Consider the following 13272-nt stretch of genomic DNA (forward strand, 5'->3'; position numbering starts at 1 on the left):
ATATCGAGAAGGAATTTATAGTCAGAAACTTATAGGTTAATATCTGCACAATTCAGGTATAAATAAAAAAGAGGGCATAAATAAATGGAGTAGAGTAAATTGTTTTTCGTCCAACCTCAAATAATCCAATAGCCCAAGGTGGGTGTCAAAGCTTGAGGGATTCTCTTTTGATGTCATTGAACTTCTCAAAGAAGGAGAAATCAGGCTCTAGTGAGGAGGTCGGGGAGATGCTTGAGGCTGGAGGAGGGAATGGGAACTGGTCAACCAGCAGAGAGGGGCTGGGTCAGGGGAGGTCTGGTGCCATCTCCCAGGGACCAAACCTTGTGCTTGATGGATTCATCAGTTCTCTTTGCGTTTTACATTATTATTTGCTTAACTTTAACCAGAGGACTGGTTTTATTTATTTTCTGATATTTGTAGGGAATACATGAAAAGATTTCAGACTACAAATTATAACAGATAAATAAAAACATTTCTCTCCAGAGAAAATCCTGCTTGTGAGTGCTTATAGCAGCTTTATTTTGAATCACCAAACCCAACAGCAATCAAAATTCTGCACATGGATGTTTATAACAGCTTTTTACATAATCCCCAAAGATTGCCTTGCCACAGGTGTCCTCCAATATGTTGTGCATCTGTACACTAGGATATTAGTCCGAATTTAATAGTAAGGACCTCTGAAGTCACAGTAATATAAATAAATTTTTAATGCATATTAGGAAAGAAGAAGCTCTAAAAGGCTGCATTCCATAAAATTGCAATTGTATTACATTTTGGAAGAGGCCAGAATTGAGAGGTGGTAATGAGGTTAGTGACTGACAGGAGGTGGAGGGAGGAGGAGGAGGGTGAATGTGTGAATCATAGTGATTATATTTATGGTGGTGTCACTCTTGTACAGGACACTGTGAAGGCAGTCACAGCACACTGCTGTGTTGCCACAGGTCGGTAAACGCTACAGCAAAGGGATAGCACATTACTGCATGCCTATAAAGTCATCTAGGAAGTCTGGGGTCCATGATGGAGTGCACAGTGTGACATTATCCCATCTGCTGCTCTACAGAGGTTTGGACCCACCTCACTGAAGGGGTGGGGCAGAAAGGTGCTGACCCCAGGGACTTTGAAAAGGAGGGGAGCCTGTAAGTCCAGAGACAAAGAAAACCACGCATGAGCCCTATACTCCAGTTGATTGATCTGTGTCCCATGGGGTGAGTGGTCAGTAATGTGATGTTTCTGGGCCACACACTGCAATTGAACAATGAAGTCAATGGTCACAGATGGCAGGAACCAGCATTCTCCCTTCAGGAACGTTCATGTTTTGTGCAGGTCTCAGCCGCTCCATAAGCAATGTTAGACCCACCCTTGTGGTTGTTATTATGACTGCAAGACACCTTTCAGGAACAACACAGGAAACTTTGGAAAATAAAGGTTTTCTACTTATAAGACCTAGTAATTACACAGCACACCTGAGCTACAGACCAAAGTCATGGGTAGAGTGAGCCTGTGCCCTTCCCCACCAGGAGTGTGGACATAGGCTCAGCTGACAGAGGAAGGAGGTGGGGATGAGAGTCAGGGACAGAGATACACAGACAGACAGGGAGAGACCAACTTTCTCAGGTCCCACACTGAGAGTCCATGGGCGCAGGTGCACTGGGTCCTTTGTCCTTTTGCTCCGTGCACTGGGGATGCTGCTGACACCCCGCTTCACTCCGGTAGGGCCTTGAGCAGTGGAGACAGTAAGAGACAGTCTTCAGTGAGAGGCACAGCAAGGGATTCTGAGCCATCAGAGGCCATGAGCAGAAAGAGTTCTGAGTGCAGATTCTGATGACTTTAAGATCATAGAACTGAGCTAGGTAAGAATTCCCGGAGCTTGTGGGAACACTGGCTTCTAGCAGAAGAATTAATGACATGCGACTAATAAACTAAGGAAGATGATGACCATTTTTATGACTTTTTGTTTAAAACATTGCAGACTTAAAAATATTTTGTTTTTCCAGATTTAAGAAAATTGTTTATATGAAACTAACTGACTTAGAGCAATACACATTTGTAAACAAATTAAAACTTTTATCTTTTTTCCCTACTGGATTCCCTCCAAACTCAGAAACTCTCCATAAGTATTCTTATATTTTTTATATGATTCACTAACCCATTCACCACAGTAGATCGTTCCCTCTTGGGGAACCTGTCTCTTAATCTGACAATAGGTCGTTCGGTTAAGCTTATTTCAGGAGGCAGTGATGCAGGTGGGCTCTCACAATTAAGCCCTATGGTAATTGAGAAGCGGCATTTCTTATGGAAACCAAGGAAAAGTGTAGGTGAATGGTTGGAGCTAATCCTAAACCCAGTGTCTAAGTCCGGAGTGCTGCCAGTGAGATTTCTTGATGTTGGGCTGGAGGCATCTTCAGATGGCATAGGGCATGCGGTGGCAATGTGATGGATTTCCCTAGTTTCAGTTCAGTTGTCTCTAGCCAGTAGTGGTCTAGTGATCTTTTTGAGGGGCCCACAGAGCAACAAGCAGGAAAATTGTCTATACATGAACTTTTGTGGGGATTTCTCTGAAGTTTACATCAAGTCATTTCTATTCATTTTGCAGGGCTTCAGGAAAAAGGGGACGTTTGGTGTATCAAATGATTCCAATTGTCAGAAAGGGAGAGAACAATTAAAAAATGTTATCTTGAAGTGTTGTAGCCAGGCACTGGGGGACACTAGGAGAATGCAGGATCTAGTCCAGTTTATAATGATCAATATTAAAATATAATATTTACAAAGGTGTGTTATTGAAGCATATTTTTCTTTATAATTGCCCTTATTTTTACCAAAGATAGCCAAATTAATACCCAAGTGTTTGTAAAATAAGTCTAATTAAAAAAAAAAAAACAGGCTGATGATTTACATAACTCCAACAAGAATAGTAGTTGACCATATATGTTCCTTAAAACCTGCTTTGCTAGAACTTTTATAAGGAATATCTAGATTAAATGTTTCATAGCCTCTTAAGGCCAAATACTTGCCATCAGACTTCCTCTTTGATACCCATATATTTGGGTGAATTCCTCCCTTCTTGAGGTTCTCAAAATATCTTGAGGTTCCTGCACCTGCCAGGAGTGACCTTCTTTACTCTCTGGTGAGTCTGCTGGGATCCCTGTAAACAAGGTATGAGGCTGATATTTCCAAGGGCTTTGTTGGCTTCATAAGGTCAGCCTTATTTCTTAAAGCTATCTGGTCATATCTGAGTCTATGTGTGTCTCTCTCAAATGTGACATTCCAGCAAACTGTGTCCTGTTACAAGGAGAACATGTTCTTTTTTGAAATAAGAAATACATTGCCATAAAAAATATAAGCATATTTACTGAGAGTTTCTGAAGTTTGGAGGGATCCGGTAAGGAGAAAAGATAAATGTTTATATGTATTCACAAAGGTTTATTTGTCAAATTGCTGTAAATCAGTTAGCTTCAGATAAAACTTTCTTAAATCTGGAAAAACAAAGGTTTTTTGAGTCTGCAATGATTTAAACAAAAAGTCATAAAATTATCATTATCTTCCTTAGTTTACTCAGTCCCATGTTATTATTTTTTTAGTTTGAATTCCACAATAGTTAACATACAGTGATATATTAGTTACAGGTGTACAATATAGTGATTCAACAATTCTATATATCCCTCAGTGCTCATCATGATAAGTGTACTCTTAATCCCCTTCACCTATTTCGTTCATCCCCCTATCCACCTCCCCTCTGGTAACCACCAGTTTGTTCTCTATATTTAAAAGTCTGGTTTTTTGTTTGCTCCCTTTTTTCTTTGCTCATTTGTTTTGTTTCTTAATATCCACATATGAATGAAATCATATGGTATCTGTCTTTCTCTGACTGGCTTATTTCACTTAGCAATATACCTTTGGATCCATCCATGTTGTTGCAAATGACAAGATTTCATTCTTTTATGGTTGAGTAATATTCCATTTTATATATATACCACTTATCCTTTATCCATTCATCTCTCAATAGACACTTGGGTTGCTTCCATAATTTGGTTATCGTAAGTAATGCTGTGGTAAACATAGGGGTGAATACATCTTTGTGATTTAGTGTTTTCATATTCTTTGGGTAAATAGCCAGTAGTGGAATTACTGGATGATATCATAATTTTATTTTATTTCTTGAGATTTTATTTTTAAGTAATCTCTACACCCAACCTGTGCCTTGAACTCACAACCCCAAGGTCAAGAGTCTCATGCTGCACTGATGAGCCAGCCAGGTGCCCCTCATAATTTTATTTTTAATTTTTTGAGGAACCTCCATACTGTTTTCCACAGTGGCTGCACCAGTTTGTATTCTCAACAATGGTGTATGATGGGTCCTTTTTCAATCCTCAGCAACAATTATTGATTCTTGTATTTTTGATATTAGCCATTCTGACAGGTATGGGGTGATATCTCCTTGTGGTCCCAGGAATTCAGCTAGATAGCTATCAAATCATTCTTAACACCTGCAAACTCAACCAGAGATCTAAGAAAAGAATAGCTTCAACACTATGAATATAAAAGTGACCACTTTCAGCAAGGTAGGAAGTGTGGAGAAATGAATCCGAGGCGATATATGGGAAGATAGAGTGTGGTGGGAGGGAGCCTCTGTTAGCCGGCTACCAGCAAGTAATAGAACAGCGGAGCACAAAATCAGAACTTTTGGAAGTCTGCCCCTGTGAGGGACATCGCTCAGGCTGCTAAGCGGGGGTGGAACCCTCCCTGGGACAATGTGGTCCCAGGATCCCCAGGGTCACAGGAAGACCAGGGGTACCTCAGTGCCGCAGAGTTCCCAGGGATCGGAACAGGGAAGCTGGATGAAAAGAGTGAGCCCAGGAATGGGCTCTCAGCTCAGGGTTAACAAAAACCACAAACCATGGCACAGTTGGGTGACTGCTCTCCAAGCACAGGCCTAACAAGCAACAGAACCAATGAGACCCCCCCTTCCTCCCCCAGGACGAGCAGTACAAGAATGTGTTACAGGAATCTGAAGGGTTTGAAGACTCAAAACTGGGTTGCATGCCTGAGATAGAAATGCTCTATCACAGGCCAGGTGAGCACGGAGTGCACCCGGAGACCAGGGAGACAGGAGTGATTGACTACTTTTCTCTGAAGGCTCACTGAAGAGTGGGGCCCCGAGCTTTCAAATCTGGGGCCAGAGATTGGGAGGCCGCCATTTTCATTCTCATCCTCTAAAGCTGCAAGGAATGCCTCCAGGGAACAAAACCACATAGAACAAACTGAAGCAGATTATTTAGCTTGGCCCCTGGCAAGGGCAGTACAATTCCACCCAGGGCAAATATCCTTGAGAATCGATGAAACAGGCCCCTCCCCCAAAAGGTCAGCAAGAACATCCAGCCAAGACAGAACTGCAAAACTCCAGTGCTAGGGGAATACAGCACATAGAAATCACAACTTTTTCCCCATGATTCTTTATTTTTTTCGTTCCCTTTTCAACCAATTTCTTATTTTATCAACTCCTTTTTTAAATATTTTTTAGTTTTCATTTTTACAGTTACACTCTATCCCTTCAATATATTTAATCATATATATATATACACACACACACACGCAAGTTTTGTTTTCTTTACAATTTTGGGGTGCAGTTTCTTCTAACAGACCAAAATACAAACAAAATCTACTGTATGGCTCTGTTTTACTTACCTGTCTGATCATATTCTCTTTTTTGTTGTCATTTTTCCTTTTTTTTTTTCTTTTTCTTCTTCCTTTCTCTTTTTGTTTTTGTTTTTTGTTTTGTTAAAGTATTTTTTAAATTTTCATCTTTACAGTTACATTCTATCCTTTCAATTTACTTAATTTAATTTTTGTATATATATGTTTTCCTTTCTTTACAATTTTGAGATGCAGTTTCTTCTAGCAAACTGACCAAAATACACTCAGGAGATAGTGCATTGCTCTGTTCTGTTCACCTGTCTGTTTATTCTTTCCTTTTTTTGTTGTTGTTGGTTTTTCTTTTTTTATTCTCTTTTTTCTTCACTTTTTTTTAAGGATTTTATTTATTCTTTGACAGAGAAAGAGGCAGTGAGAGAGGGAACACAAGCAGGGGGTGTGGGAGAGGGAGAAGCAGGCTTCCCACAGAGCAGGGAGTCCAATGTGGGGCTCGATCGCAGAACCCTGGGATCATGACCTAAGCCAAAGGCAGATGCTTAATGACTGAGCCACCCAGGTGCCCCTCTTTTTTCTTCACTTTTAATTTCCATTTTTACAGCTACATACTATCCTTTCCTTGTATTTAATGTTTGTACATATATAAGGTTTTCTTTCTTTACAATTTTGGGATCTAGTTTTCTAAAAAGCAGATGAAAATACACACAGAATCCAGTGTATTGCTCTATTCTGCTCGCCTGTCTGATTATATTCTCTCTCTCTTCCCCCCCACCCCCATTTGGGTCTCATCTGATTTTTTACTGTATATTGCTCTAAGGTAGTTGTTGTCATTTTAGTATTTTGTTCTCTCATTCATCTATTCTTCTCTGGACAGAACGATAAGAGAGAAAAACTCACCTCAAAAAAGAGAACAAGAGGCAGTACTGACTGCCAGGGACCTAATCAATACAGACATTAGTAAGATGTTGGAACTAGAGTTCAGAATGACGATTATAAAGATATTAGCTGGGCTTGAAAAAAATGCATAGAAGACACTAAAGAATTCCTTTCTGGAGAAATAAAAGAACTAAAATCTAACCAAGTTGAAATCAAAAAGGCTATTAATGAGGTGCAATAAAAAAATGGAGGCTCTAACTGCTAGGATAAATGAGGCAGAAGAGAGAATTAGTGACAAAGAAGACCAAATGATGCAGAATAAAGAAGCTGAGAAAACAAGAGATAAACAACTACTGGATCATGAGGGGAGAATTCAAGAGATAAGTGACACCATAAGACGAAACAACATTAGAATAATTGGGATCCCACAAGAAGAAGAAAGAGAGAGAGCGGCAGAAGGTATACTGGAGCAAATTATAGCAGAGAACTTCCCTAATTTGGGGAAGGAAACAGGCATGAAACTCCGGGAGGTCCTGAGAACCTCCCATCTAAATCAACAGAAATAGGTCAACATCCCAACATCTAATAGTAAAACTTACAAGTCTCACAGACAAAGAGAAAATCCTGAAAGCAGCTCGGGACAAAAGGTCTGTAACCTACAATGGTAGAAAGATTAGAGTGGTAGCAGACTTATCCACAGAGACCTGGCAGGCCAGAAAGGACTGGTATGATATATTCAGAGCACTAAACAGGAAAAACATGCCACCAAGAATACTATATCCAGCTAGGCTGTCACTGAAAATAGAAGGGAGATAAAAAGCTTCCAGGACAAACAAAAACTAAAAGAATTTGCAGCACCAAACCAACCCTACAAGAAATATTGAAGGGAGTCCTCTAAGCAAAAAGAACCTAAAAGTAACATAGACCAGAAAGGAACACAGAGAATATACAGTAACAGTCACCTTACAGGCAATACAATAGCACTAAGTTCATATCTTTCAATAGTTACCCTGAATGTAAGTGGGGTAAATGCCCCAATCAAAAGACACAGGGTATCAGATTAGATAAAAAAACAAGACCCATCGATATGCTGCCTGCAAGAGACTCATTTTAGACCAAAAGACACGTCCAGATTTAAAGTGAGGGGGTGGAAAACAATTTACCATGCTAATGGACATCAAAAGAAAGCAGGGGTGGCAATCCTTATATCAGACAAATTAGATTTTAAACCAAGGACTATAATAAGAGATGCAGAAGGACACTACATCATACTTGAAGGGTCTACCCAACAAGATCTAACAATTGTAAATATTTATGCCCCTAACATGTGAGCATCCAATAATATAAGCCAATTAATAACAAAATCAAAGAAATGCATTGACAACAATACAATAATAGTATTCAACACTCCCCTCACTAAAATGGACAGATCATCTAAGCAAAAGATCAACAAGGAAATAAAGGCTTTAAGTGACACACTGGACCAAATGGACTTCATAGATATATTCAGAACATTCCATCCCAAAGCAACAGAATACACATTCTTCTCTAGTGCCCATGGAACATTCTCCAGAATAGATCACATCCTAGGTCACAAATCAGGTCTCAACTGGTACCAAAAGATTGGGATCATTCCCTGCATATTTTTGGACCACAATGCTTTGAAACTAGAACTCAATCACAAGAGGAAAGTTGAAAAGAACTCAAATACATGGAGGTTAAAGAGCATCCTACTAAGAATGAATGGGTCAACCAGGAAATTAAAGAAGAATTAAAAAAATTCATGGAAACAAATGAAAATGAAAACACAACTCTTCAAAATCTTTGGGATGCAGCAAAGGCAGTCCTAAGAGGAAAGTATATAGCTATGCAAGCCTTTCCCAAGAAACAAGAAAGGTCTCATACACACAACTTAACCCTACACCTAAAGGAGCTGGAGAAAGAACAGCAAAGAAAGCCTAAACCCAGCAGGAGAAGAGAAATAATAAAGATCAGAGCAGAAATCAATGAAATAGAAACCAAAAGAATAGTAGAACAGATCAAGGAACCTAGGGGCTGGTTCTTTGAAAGAATAAATAACATTGATAAACCCCTGGCCAGACTTATCAAAAAGAAAAGAGAAATGACCCAAATCAACAAAATCATGAATGAAAGAGGAGAGATCACAACCAACACCGAAGACATACAAACAATTATAAGAACATATTATGAGGAATTATATGCCAAGAAATTAGGCAATCAGGAAGAAATAGATGCATTCCTAGAGCCGTATAAATGACCAAAATTGAAACAGGAAGAAATAGAAAACCTGAACAGACCCATAACCAGGAAGGAAATTGAAGCAGTAATCAAAAATCTCCCCAAAAACAAGAGCCCAGTGCCGGATGGCTTCCCTGGGGAATTCAACCAAACATTTAAAGAACTGATACCTATTCTTCTGAAACTATTTCAAATAGAAATGTAAGGAAAACTTCCAAACTTTTTCTATGAGGCCAACATTACTTGATCTCAAAACCAGACAAAGACCACCAAAAAGGAGAATTACAGACCAATATCTCTGATGAACATGGATGCAAAAATTCTCAACAAAATACTAGCCAATAGGATCCAACAGTACATTAAAAAGATTATTCACCACGACCACGTAGAATGTATTCCTGGGCTTCAAGTTTGGTTCATGATCTGTAAATTAATCAATGTGATACAATACATAAATAAAAGAAAGGAAAAGAGCCATATAATCCTCTCAATTGATGCTGAAAAAGCATTTGACAAAGTACACCACCATATAAGAGATTAAAACCCTTCACAGTGTAGAGATACAGGGAACATACCTCAATATCATAAAAGCCACATATGAAAAGCCCACAGCAAATATCGTTCTCAATGGGGAAAAACTGAGAGCTTTTCCCCTAAGGTAAGGAACACAGTGGAGATGTCCACTACCACCACTGCTGTTCAACACAGTACTAGAAGTCCTAGCCTCAGCAATCACACAACAAAAAGAAAAAAAGGCATCTGAATCAGCAAAGAAAAAGTCAAACTCTCACTCTTTGCAGATGACATGATACTCTATCTAGATAACCCAAAAGACTGCTAGAACTCATATAGGAATTCAGCAAAGTGGCAGGATAGAAAATCAATGCACAGAAATCAGTTGCATTCTTATACATTAACAATGAGACAGAAGAGAAATTAAGGAGTTGATCCCATTTACAATTGTACCCCAAAGTATAAGATACCTAGGAATAAACCTAACCAAAGAGGCAAAAGATCTGTACTCAGAAAACTACAGAACACTCATAAAAGACATTGAGGAAGACACAAAGAAATGGAAAAACGTTCCATGCTCATGGATTGGAAGAACAAATATTGTTAAAATATCTATGCTACCTAGAGCAATCCACACATTCAAGGCAATCCTTATCAAAATACCATCAAATTTGTCACAGAGCTGGAACAAATAATTCTAAAATTTGTATGGAACCAGAAAAGACCCTGAATAGCCAAAGGAATGTTGAAAAAGAAAATCAAAACTGGTGACATCACAATTCTGGGCTTTAAGCTCTATTAGAAAGCTGTAATCATCAAGACAGTATGGTACTGGCACAAAAACACATAGATCAATGGAACAGAATAGAATACCCAGAAGTGGACCCTCAACTCTATGGTCAACTAATCTTTGACAAAGCAGGAAAGAATATCCAATGGAAAAAAAGACACCATTTCCTTACACCATACACAAAAATAGAACCAAAATGATTGAAAGACCTAAATGTGAGACAGGAGTCCATCAAAATCCTAGAGGACAACACAGGCAGCAACCTCTTAGACCTCGGCTGCAGCAACTTCTTGCTAGACATGTCTTCAAAGGCAAGGCAAGCAAAGGCAAAAATGAACTATTGGGACTTCATCAAGATAAAAATCTTTTGCACAGAAAAGGAAATAGTTGACAAAACCAAAAGACACTGAAAGAATGGGAGAAGATATTTGCAAATGACATATCACGTAAAGGGTTAGTACCGAAGATCTATAAAGAACTTATGAAACTCAGCACTTAAAGAACAAATAATCCAATCAAGAAATGGGCAGAAGACATGAACAGACATTTCTCCAAAGAAGACATCCAAATGGCCAACAGACACATGAAAAAATGTTCAACATCACGCAGCATCAGGGAAATACAAATCAAAACCTCAATGAGATACCACCTTACACCAGTCAGAATGGCTAAAATTAACAAATCAGTAAACAACAGATGTTGGGGTGGATGCAGAGAAAAGGGAACCCTCCTACACTGTTGGTGGGAATGCAAGCTGGTGCAGTCACTCTGGAAAACAGTATGAAGGGTCCTCAAAAAGTTGAAAATAGAGCTACCTTACAACCCAGCAATTGCACTACTGGGTATTTACCCCCAAGATACAAATGTAGTGATCTGAAGGGGTACCTTCACCCCAATGTTTAGAGGAGCAACGTCCACAATAGCCAAACTATGGGACGAGCCCAGATGTCCTAAAACAGATGAATGGATAGGGAACATGTGAGATATGTTAATGGTATATGGAATTTTACACAGCCATCAAAAAAATGGAATCTTGCCATTTGCAATGATGTGGATGGAACTAGAGGGTATCACGCTAAGCAAAATAAATCAATCAGAGAAAGACAATTATCGTATGATCATACTGATATGAGGAATTTAAGAAACAAAACAGAGGATCATAGGGGAAGAAAGGAAAAAATATAACAAGACAAAACCAGAAAGGGACACAAACCATAAGAGATTCTTAATCATAGGAAACAAACTGAGGGTTACTGGAGGGGAGGGAGGTGGGGGGAGTGGGTAACTGGGTGATGGACATTAAGAAGGGCATGTGATATAATGAGACTGGGTATTATATAAGACTGATGAATCACAGGCCTATACCTCTGAACCAACAATACATTATATGTTAATTAACTGGGGGAATTCAATTAAAAATTTTAAAAACAAGATTTATGCTTTTGAAATGTCTGCATAAAGTACATTAACAAAAGCCTATTTTCTGAGTACACAATTTAACCTTGGCTTGTATTAGCCCCTAAATATTGGCCTTTCACAGATCATTTGGAGGAGGGCCTGGGAGAAGTTTGGGTCCTCTGTTTTCTCTGTGAAGGGGTAGCTGTGAATAGTCAAATAACCTTTTTAATTACTCTCTAAATTTGGAGGATCTTTTGAAAGTAGATATAAAAAGACTTTATAATTAAAAAGATCAGCTGTTTACGGGGGTGGGGGAGTCTTTTGTGGTAAGGGGCCTAAGATACACCATCAAAGGACTTGGCATAGCGTTGTCCGAGGCTGGCAGAGCCTGACTACAGAGCCCTGAAAGGTAGGAGCAAAGAGTCTTATTCCCAGTCTCTGAAAGTTTTGTTAAATTTATTTCCTGGCTTTTAGCATTTACATGAGCAATTTGTATACTTGGAATATAGAGATTAGAACTGAGTGCTCCCTATAAATCTTTTTTAATTGTTATGTTAATCACCATACATTACATCATCAGTTTTTGATGTAGTGTTCCATGATTCATTGTTTGTGCATAACACCCAGTGCTCCATGCAGAACGTGCCTTCTTTAATATCCATCACCAGGCTAACCAATCCCCCCACCCCCCTCCCCTCTAGAACCCCCAGTTTGTTTTTCAGAGTCCATCGTCTCTCATGGTTTATCTCCTCCTCCGATTCCCCCCCTTCATTCTTCCCCTCCTGCCATCTTCTTCTTCTCCTTCTCCTTCTCCTTCTCCTTCTCCTTCTCCTTCTCCTTCTCCTTCTCCTTCTCCTTCTCCTTCTCCTTCTTCTTCTTCTTCTTCTTCTTTCTTCTTCTTCTTCTCCTTTAACATATATTGTATTATTTGTTTCAGAGGTACAGATCTGAGATTCAACAGTCTTGCACAATTCACAGTGCTTACCAGAGCACATACCCTCCCCAGTGTCTATCACCCATTCACCCCATCCCTCCCACCCCACCCCCCACTCCAGCAACCCTCAGTTTGTTTCCTGAGATTAAGAATTCCTCATATCAGTGAGGTCATATGATACACACTCCCTATAAATCTTGTAGGGAAAGGGAATTAAAACAGGCAGAAGAAGCTGGATCTTAAGAAGGAATTTACACTGGATGTGAACATTTACTCCAGTCTTAAGTCTAATTTCTGGTCTTTCTTTCTTTCTTCCTTTCTTTTTTTCTTCCTTCCTTTCTTTCTTCCTTCCTTCCTTCCTTCCTTCCTTCCTTCCTTCCTTCCTTCCTTCCTTCTTTTCCTTCCTTACTTTCTTTTATTTTTCTTTCTTTCTTTCTTTCTTTCTTTCTTTCTTTCTTTCTTTCTTTCTTTCTTTCTTTCTTCCTTCCTTTCTTCTTTTCTTTCTTTCTTCTTCTTTTTTTTTTTTTCTCGTCAAGGAAGTCCCCTAAGTTTAGCATTTTACTAGTAAGACAATTGAGAGATCTCTGTAAAGAAAATTTTGCTTTTAAATGTAGCCAAATTAAAGATCCATTATCTGGCCATTTGAGACAGGGAAATCAAAGGGACATCATGAGAGATAAAGTTGGTTATTTCCTTTGCTTCTAATCAGGCTTCTATTACTGCTAGGCCCTGCACCTGGACTCCACTGTTCACATGTCTTGTAATGCAAATACCATATGTCCTCTTTGTCAGGGACAAGGGGTTAATTATTTTTCTAGAATAGGTAACATCTGTGGAAGGACCAGCTGAGAAAAAA

The 13272-nt window shown here is 39.1% G+C and overlaps 1 protein-coding gene across 3 annotated transcripts in view; it reads right to left on the reverse strand.

The window, feature by feature from the left end:
• The window catches only part of ZNF280B (zinc finger protein 280B), a 121047-nt gene that overhangs the window by 31284 nt on the left and 76491 nt on the right, over positions 1–13272 (reverse strand). Inside the window, exon 5 of one of the 3 annotated variants that reach the window (XR_006793021.2) lies at positions 684–1716. The exons of 1 other annotated variant lie outside the window; for it this stretch is intronic. The gene's annotated coding sequence lies outside the window, so the exon portion shown is untranslated. Of the gene's footprint in view, positions 1–683; positions 12390–13272 lie in introns of those variants that run through there. One more of the 3 variants, XR_010407466.1, reaches the window with a different exon arrangement.

The sequence above is a fragment of the Mirounga angustirostris genome, unplaced genomic scaffold, assembly GCF_029215605.1.
Source record: "Mirounga angustirostris isolate CCGP_5_RB_7025 unplaced genomic scaffold, mMirAng1.0.hap1 SCAF_14, whole genome shotgun sequence".
NCBI lineage: Eukaryota > Metazoa > Chordata > Mammalia > Carnivora > Phocidae > Mirounga > Mirounga angustirostris.